Consider the following 8,652-nt stretch of genomic DNA (forward strand, 5'->3'; position numbering starts at 1 on the left):
GCAATTTTATCTGAGCTCAAAACAAGCTCCTAAGCGGTTGAGGCTGTCTGCCTGTAAGGAAGCCAAGAAAAATGGCCTAGACCAAGTTCCCCCTTCCATACTGGAAAGGAAAGAAACATCACGGGAAAATGCTGAGTGGCCACTCACAGTGTTCTGGGGTCCAAGATGTGATGATGTTGAGCGATGTCAGGGTGTGCCAGCAACTCTTCTCAAACTAGTGTGCACTCAAATCTTTAGCTTTAAAGTGCAGACTTTGATTCAGCAGATCTGGGGTGGGACCTGAGATTCTGCATTTCTAAGTTCCCATGGCGTTGCTGGGCTTCAGATCAGACTTTGAGTAGTAGCAAGAGCTTAGGGTAATATTTTAGGTCTGTTCTCTAATATTCTGTGGTTTAGAAAGGCTAAGCAATTTGCCCCATCTTACTGCCAATAAGTAGTGTAGCTAGTTTCAAACCCAGTTCTCCAGGACTGCCTGGGTATGTTCCTGTATCCCTCTACCCACCCGCCCCCACCCGGAACTTATAGACAGATGAGCTAGAAACTGGCATCTCTGTGTATTGACTATTTTAACCAGCAAAATTTAATTGAGTATATAGTACACCCAAACATATCAGTCATCTTCTTCTGTGTAAAAGCCACACCAAAACTTAGTGGCCTAAGATAACAACTATTCATTAGCTCACAATTCTGTGAATCAGCAATTTGGGCTGGAATCAGCAGAGCAGTTCTGCCTTTTTTCTGCTGGGTCCACTCATGCAGTTGCAGACATGTGGAGCTTGGAGCCTCATCCAGATGACAAGGATGACGGGATGGCTTTTTTACATGGTGAGGGCAAAACCCAATTTAAAATAGCATTTCATATACCTTTTTTTGCTAAGATTTTATTAACCCAAGTAAGCCACATAACCATGTCCAGATTCAAAGCATGGAAAAATCATAAACTTCACTTGTCGATTAGAGGAGATGCAAAATAGAAAGGTGGTTCCTGATTTTTTCCCCCATCTACCACATATACCAACTTCCATAAAACTAGGTCACCTGCCTTAGAACTCAAAGTTCTGTAGATTAAGCTTATCTTTAATTTTATGTACTGGTAAACCAAATCATAACACTCTTTTGCTGGTATTGTTAGGCCTTCAATCTAATATGAGTTTATTAGGGAATCTCAACTCAATGGAATATAAGCATTAAATAGTTAATTTTTTCTCAAAATATTAAATTCAATTAGATTCTGATAAAGTTCTGTTTCCCTCCCTTTAATGACACCTTAGACAGTCATTCATTCAACAAATATTTTTGAGACTTTTTATATGCCAGGCACTATTTGTCGCCCAGGACACTGAGGTAAACAAAAGAGGCAAATCATTGCTCTTATGAAGCTTAGATACTATCAGAGGAGACAATGAATAGCATATTAAAAGTATATGAGATTGATTACTGTTAAGAACTGTGGTGAAATGGAAAAGCAAAAGCTTTCCTGAGGTGCAATATTTGAGTGGATTCCTGAATAAAGAGAGAAAAGCAAATATGTGGGAAGCAGTGTTTTCAGCAGAGGAAAGCAAGAGCTGCAACAAGAATGTACTTGATGTGTTCAAGGAACAGAACGGAGGTCAGAGTGGCAGAGCAAGGCACAGACTGGGTGGAACTGGGATCACAGAGGTAGCAGTGTGATAGACCATGTAAGACCACCCAAAAGAATTTTGAGTTTTAGTGTAAGCATAATATGAATCCACTGGAAAATGATAAGCTGAGTGGGGTGGGGACATGATCTGACCGATGGTTCTGAGAGCTGGCATTGAGAATGCCTGTGGGATATATAGATGGCCAACGGACATATGAAAAGATGCTCAATATCGCTAATCATCAGGGAAATGCAAATTAAAACCACAATGAGATAGCACCTCACACCTGTCTGAATAGCTGTCATCAATAAATCAACAAATAACATGTGTTGGTGAGGATGTGGAGAAAAGGGAACCCTCGTGCACTGTTGGAGGGATTGTAAATTGGTGTGGCCACTATGGAAAATAGTAAGGAAGTACCTCAAAAAATTAAAAATAGACTTCCATGTGACCAAGCAATCCCATTTCTGGATATTTATACGAAGAAATCCAAAACACTAATTCAAAAAGATACATGCACCCCATGTTCATTTTCGGCACTATTTACAATAGCCAAGATTGGGAGCAACCTAAGTGTCCATCAATAGATGGATAAATAAAGAAGGGATAGTGCATATATACAATGGAATACTACTCAGCCATAAAAAGAAATGCAATCTTACCATTTGCGACAACATGGATGGAGCTATAGAATATTATGCTAAGTGAAGTAAGTCAGACAAAGACAAATACCATATGATTTCACTTACATGTGGAATCTAAAATACAAAATAAACTAACTAACAAAGCAAAAAAACCCTCATAGATCCAGAGAACAATTGATGGTTACCGGTAGGGAGGGGGATTGAGAAGATGGGTGAAAGGTGAAAGGGATTAAGAAGTACACATTGGCAATTATAAAAATAGTCACGGGTATCTAAAGTACTGCGTAGGGAATATAGTCAATAATACTGTAATAACTATGTATAGTGCCAGATGGGTACTGGAGTTATCAGGGTGATCACTTTGTAAATTATATAAATGTCTAACTACTATTTTGTACACTTGAAACTAATATAATCTTGTATGTCAACTGTAATTGAAAAATAAATTTTAAAATAGAATGCCTATAGGGGCAAGACTACAAAAGGGGGCCTATTAAAAAGACACAGCAGTCTTTCTACTTCACCATATTTTATAATTTTCAGTATTAAAACTCAGATTATGTTAAATCTTCAACTTCAAGCTCAATTTAAATTCAATCTTCTCCTCATCCCCATTGCAGACTCCAGCTAGATCCCTTTTTCCTGGAAGTGAAAGGCTGATGGCACAGGATCTGGCCCTTAAACACTTTCTCTCCTGCCCCCTGCCCTCCATGTCCTTGTTCCTCCAGCATGTTGGGCAGAAAGAAGGAAAAGGACAAATGTCTCCTTAACTTGTGACCATCATCGTCATCTCTCAGTTCATTATATCTGCACCTCTAGATGAGAGACTGGTGACACAGCAGCAGGCGTCCCAATGCCTTTGGAGGGTTCTTCTGGACCTCCCCACCTCCACCCCACCCCCAGCTCTGCTCCTTTTATTCCAAGTCCATGGTTCTCTACGTAGTGGTTCAGCCCAGAGCATCTTACTGCTGGGGGTCACATGACAGACAAGCCACCGTTTTGTGCGGCACACCCACAAAAAAAGTTAAGCTCAGCAGCATTGCACAGTGTCCCCTAAAAGCAAAGAGAAAATAGAGAAAATTGCCCATCCCAGCCAGGATAAAGGATTGGTGGGGAAGGAGGTAGGCAAATGGAATTCTTCCTGTCATAAGGAGGATACCGAGACCCAACAATGGAGGCTTTCCTTAGACTGTGGACCTCTAATCTTGCCACGACTCGCCGCACCCCCGCCCGCCAACCCTCGTGCTCAGCCACAGGCTCTAGTTATCAATTCCAGGGCAACATCTTGTTATTCAAATTAACATTCACGGTTCACCACAGGAAGGGCTGAAGCAAACTGTCAATGCAACCAGTTCCTTATTTGATTTTTATAATGTCTTAATTCTTATTGTTGCCGTATATGAAAGGAGGATAGCAAAAATGAGGACCTTTAGTTTAGTAGTCACAACTGTTTTGGCAAAAGATCACATTGTATTCTTTTTAGAGAAAGGGCAGTATATCTCTTGTCCTGATTTAAAGTGATACATTAATCACAGCTTCCACCTAGCTCTTTACATGCTGTCTTTTTTAAATGAAAAGATCACCACTGGCTCATTTGTCCAGTTTGCCTTAATTACAGATATATATCTTTGAAAAGGACCAGCCTGACATGGGCTGTCTCAGCCCCAGGGTATCTCCTCCCTAACCTTGTGTCTTATTCCACTGTGTGCTAAGAAACTAAAACAACTTGTTGGAGACACAGAACTGAAGAAAATGATAACAAAGAAAATTGCCCAAGGATTGAGTTTATGTAGAATATAATGGCAATAAAAAAAAAACCACCATTAAATTTCTGTTAAATCAATTGTTGGAGTGTAAAATGAGAATAGAAAGAAAAGTAAAACAGAGAAAAGAGTTTAATTCTGTTCCAAACAACTTGATCTAGGAATAGAATTTTCTGTGAGCCAAGCTCAGGGTATGATTAGACTGCAGAGATTCGAACATGCTGTATGATGATGATGATTGAGGTATAACATATATACCATAAAAGATGAAAATCTTAAGTGAAGAACTTTCACTTACGAAAACATCTGTGTGACTACCACCTCGATCAAAATATTTCCAGCACCCCAAATAATTTCTTTATCTTCCTTCTCAGTCAATACCCACTCTTGCTACACATACCACCACCACCACTATAGGTAATCACTGTTCTAATACCACAGAATTGCTTTCCTGTTTTTGAACTTTCTATAAATGGAATCATGCAGATGATTTTTTTTTTTGCATCTGACTTCTTTTGCTGAACATTATCTCTCTGAGATTCAGCAATGTTGCAGCTTGTATCATTAGTTTATTCCTTTTTATTATTGTGTAGTATATCATTATATGAATATACCAATTATATTTATCCAATCAATTGTAATAGTATAATTTTGTGTAGGGGTGAAATAGTGCACTTGAAGTTCCTTGAAAGCCAGTCCTATATGCCCATACCACTTCTTGATATATTCCCTATTACCAGATCAATGTAGTATATTAAGTGCTCAAGTCAATACTTGTATTAATGGGTGGTTCTGTGAAAAATAAAGGATTTTCTGTGTCATGGTAAAGTGAATTGCTAAATGTTTTATGTAAAAAACACAACTAAAATTATGACATATTTCTAGATATAAAAAATAAATAAAAGCTTTTTCGCCAATAAGTCAAAGGACAATTAAGTTATGTTTTCTGATGCCTAAACATTTGTAATCATTTCCTTGAAGTGTGAGAAATAAGTGCTGTTAGATTTAAATTAGAAAGCCTCAGACCTGGATGTCAGCGTGTGACTTACCGGGTTTGATTTACAAATGAGTGCACTGTTCCCACTTACTTGATGTTTACGACAAGATTACATAAAATGAAATGAAAGCGTATGGAAACTATACACACTACTTAATGAGGCTGCTAAAGTGCTGGCCTGATTACAGGGTTTTATGTTTCTCTCCATTCTTTAAATGTGAACAAATCAGTTTTGTAAATACAAAGATTTGTTCCTACCATCTCTGTTATGCTGTAACAAGATTAGAAAAGTACATTAGCTTATAGTATAAATATCAATTGCACATTCAACAAGACTCAATGTTCTTTTCTATCCTTCACTGACTCCATGTGGTTGGAATCACAACGAATGTACAATTCAGTTAAATTTATTGTTCCTCTATGTCTTAGGAAGCCCGAATTCTTCACCCACACACAAAAATTACTTTCTTTGACCTTCCTTTTTCGGTCATTTTTGCCATTGTGATTCATGCTGGTCAAGATAAAAATAATGGATTTTTACAATTGTCCCCTGAGAAGTGACTTAGGGGAGCGATTATGTGATCCAATCATTCAACTAATTGATGAACATTTTAAGTTTCAGAGAGGCTGTGTGACTTCCTCAGGTTATCTGCCCAGCTGATGACATGCTGGGACCCTAATCTCCATTTCAAAAGTTGTAGGCATGTTAGTTTAACAAAATCCAGTCACAGAACAAAGAAGACAAACTAAATTTTGACAGAACTCTGTAAGGCCTAGAATTCACCTCTTGATCAAAAACTTTTTTCTCCTTGTATTTTATAGGTATTTCCTCAAACACATTTTCTTTTCTAGACTTTATAAAATGAGCTGACACATGTGCTAGTACTTAATCAGTGTGAAAACTGAGTTTCTGGCTCCCATGTAAGCTTCGGATACTAGAGAGAGTCCTATCTAGGTCTTAGACAGGGCTACCACCTGTGGTAGGGCACACTGTCCAGTGCACAGGGATACTCGGCCAATTCAGCAAGTGGCAGCTGAGATGTGTCCCTTGCTAAGCCTTCTGCCTGGCACTGGACTGTATCTGTCCTAAAGAAAGGGAAACTTCTAATTTGCACAGTCATAGCATAGGGTTGACTCTGTGGAACAGATATAGCCACTAGACTTTCCTCACAAATATATTTGCAGACAAATAATTAACAGTAAAAGATCTGTGTGATGTTTATACTTCTTCCTCTTCAAAAAATAATGTCGATACAACCGGAAATGAGTGTGTCCGTCTTGGCTGGTTCACACGAGGCTTCATTCTGCCTCAACTTCATGGCGACAGCAGAGGCGCTAGAGAGAGCAAGTGCCAATGCTCAAGTTCATTTCATACCTCTGCCTGTGTAATCTCTGCTACATCTCATTGCCTCGCGATGTTAGGTTCATGGCAGGTGACCTGCCCATCATGGCAGGTGACCTGCCCATGGTGGGAAGGTGCTGCCAAGGCAGCGGTGAATAATGAGGCCATCGTTGCCTTCTACTATACGTTATTTGACTTCATATTTCTTGAGGGCAAGGATCATTTCTTATTTAACTTCTAATCCCCAAGGCTCAACATGGTGCCTGGAACGTAGTGAGGTAGGAATAAATGTTTGCTGAACTAAAAATGAATGGCTCTGCAATCCAACGAGTGGCTGAAACCAGAGCCAGTGAGTCATTTTTTGACTTCTTCCGCAGCCTCACATTACACCTCAAACAATCATAAAGTAGTATCGATTGACTCTGTTTTATAAATAACTCTTAAATCATTCTCCTTTCCATTCAAGACTCAACTTCTCTAAACCCTCCCAGAGGAATTAAGCCTCTTATGTTTCCCCCAAAGCACCTGGTACATTTCTATTTTATAGCACTTGCCTCATTGTTTCAGAATTATCTGTTTCACCTTAAAGGCGTGTGAAACTCTGGAGGGCAAAATCAGGATTCTAACCCATTTTTTCTTTCAAAAAGAATAACAGTATATACACACACGTAATACACACACAAGATACAAAATTCAAAAGGTGAAAAAAGGTATAAAGTGAAAAGTAAGGACTTCCTCCCATCCCCAAGCATTAAGTACCGAGAAGAAATCATTATATTCCTGTGCCTTATTTATCTTTACCATATCAACTTACATACATATATCATTTCTTCTTCTTAAATACTATTCTGCTTTTTCAATTTAATCTATTTTGGAAAGGATATCTATATATTCTGTAGAGCAGCCTCAGTCTTTTTAACAGCTTCATATCATTTTGTTGTATGGACGTGCCATAATTTATTATATCTGTAAGATTAATTACTAAGCCTTAATATAAGCAATAATGAAAATATATTTCTACTTCTTTCTCACTTCCCTTCCTCATCGCCATCCAAAAATTTCATTGCCAACATTATTTTTCTTAGTATTTATATTCATAGTTTTAAATATATCTTCACTTCTATTACTTGTTTCATTTGGTTTATAATAATATCTTTGACGCCTGGCTGTAAGGGTTATCAGTATACTTATATTTCTTTCCACCTTTTCTCCTCCTTCCTTTCTGAATTTACGTATTCCTATATTTTCAGGGTTCGATTAATGTTTTACTTAGTTTTAGTCTTATAATTAAATGAATGCACTCATAGTCCATTTGCTCTATTTTCTCCATTCCTGCATTGGTTTGCTGACATTTGGCCTCTAACAATTTTTTTTTTTTTTTAAAGGTTTATGGGATCCACATTCCCTAGTGATTTCATCTCAAGATATCTGTTCACCATATATTTCAATGATTGTTTGACTTCGTATAAAATTCTTTGTTTACCTTTTCTTTCCTTGAGGACTGTGTAAGCCTTGCTTCTAGGATCTAATGTTTCTGTAAAGAAGTCTAAGGCCAGTATAATGTTTCCTCCGTGAAAGGGGATTAATTTTTATACCTAGAGTCCCAAAGGCTTCTTTATCTTTGAAGTAAAATAATTTTACTAGAACATTTTTGCATCGATGGTAATATTCAATGGTGAGAGATAGCATGCCTTTTCAAGTTTTAGATTCAGGTTATTATATCTGGAACATTTTCTTGGATTATATCTTTAAATATTTTGTGTTCTATTATTTCAGTTCTCTATTTTAAAGATGAGTTACATATGCATTAGATCACCTTGTTATGTCATTTTCTTTCTACTTCTTTTTAACTGGTTTTTTTTTTTTTACATTTTATTTTTCTCACTTTTCTTAATCTCATCTTCCATGTCTGCTACTCTGTTATTCAGCAAGACCTTTTTTTCTTTGTGCTTCTTATTGTGGCCTTCATTTTGAGATTTCATTGTTCTCTTCCATTTTTTCCTTTACCTATGCTAACTTATCTCCTTGTTATGTCTCATGACATCTTCTCTAAGGTCTCTGTAAAATAAGTTTGCATTTCCTTCTTTTCAGCTCATAAAAAAAGCATCATCAGGGCTACGCCTAAGGCAAGTTCTCTCCATTCTGCTGCTCTGGGAGACTATTTCCTACAAATATGCTCTGTATGTGTGAATCTTCATCAGCCCTGATTCTCTGGTAATAAATGCGGCCCAGGGAAACTCTCACTATCAGCTGATAATTGTCCTTTTCATTGTTGTTCAAAGCA

The sequence above is a fragment of the Pteropus medius genome, unplaced genomic scaffold (genome assembly GCF_902729225.1).
Source record: "Pteropus medius unplaced genomic scaffold, Ma_sr-lr_union100, whole genome shotgun sequence".
Classification (NCBI taxonomy): Eukaryota; Metazoa; Chordata; class Mammalia; order Chiroptera; family Pteropodidae; genus Pteropus; species Pteropus medius.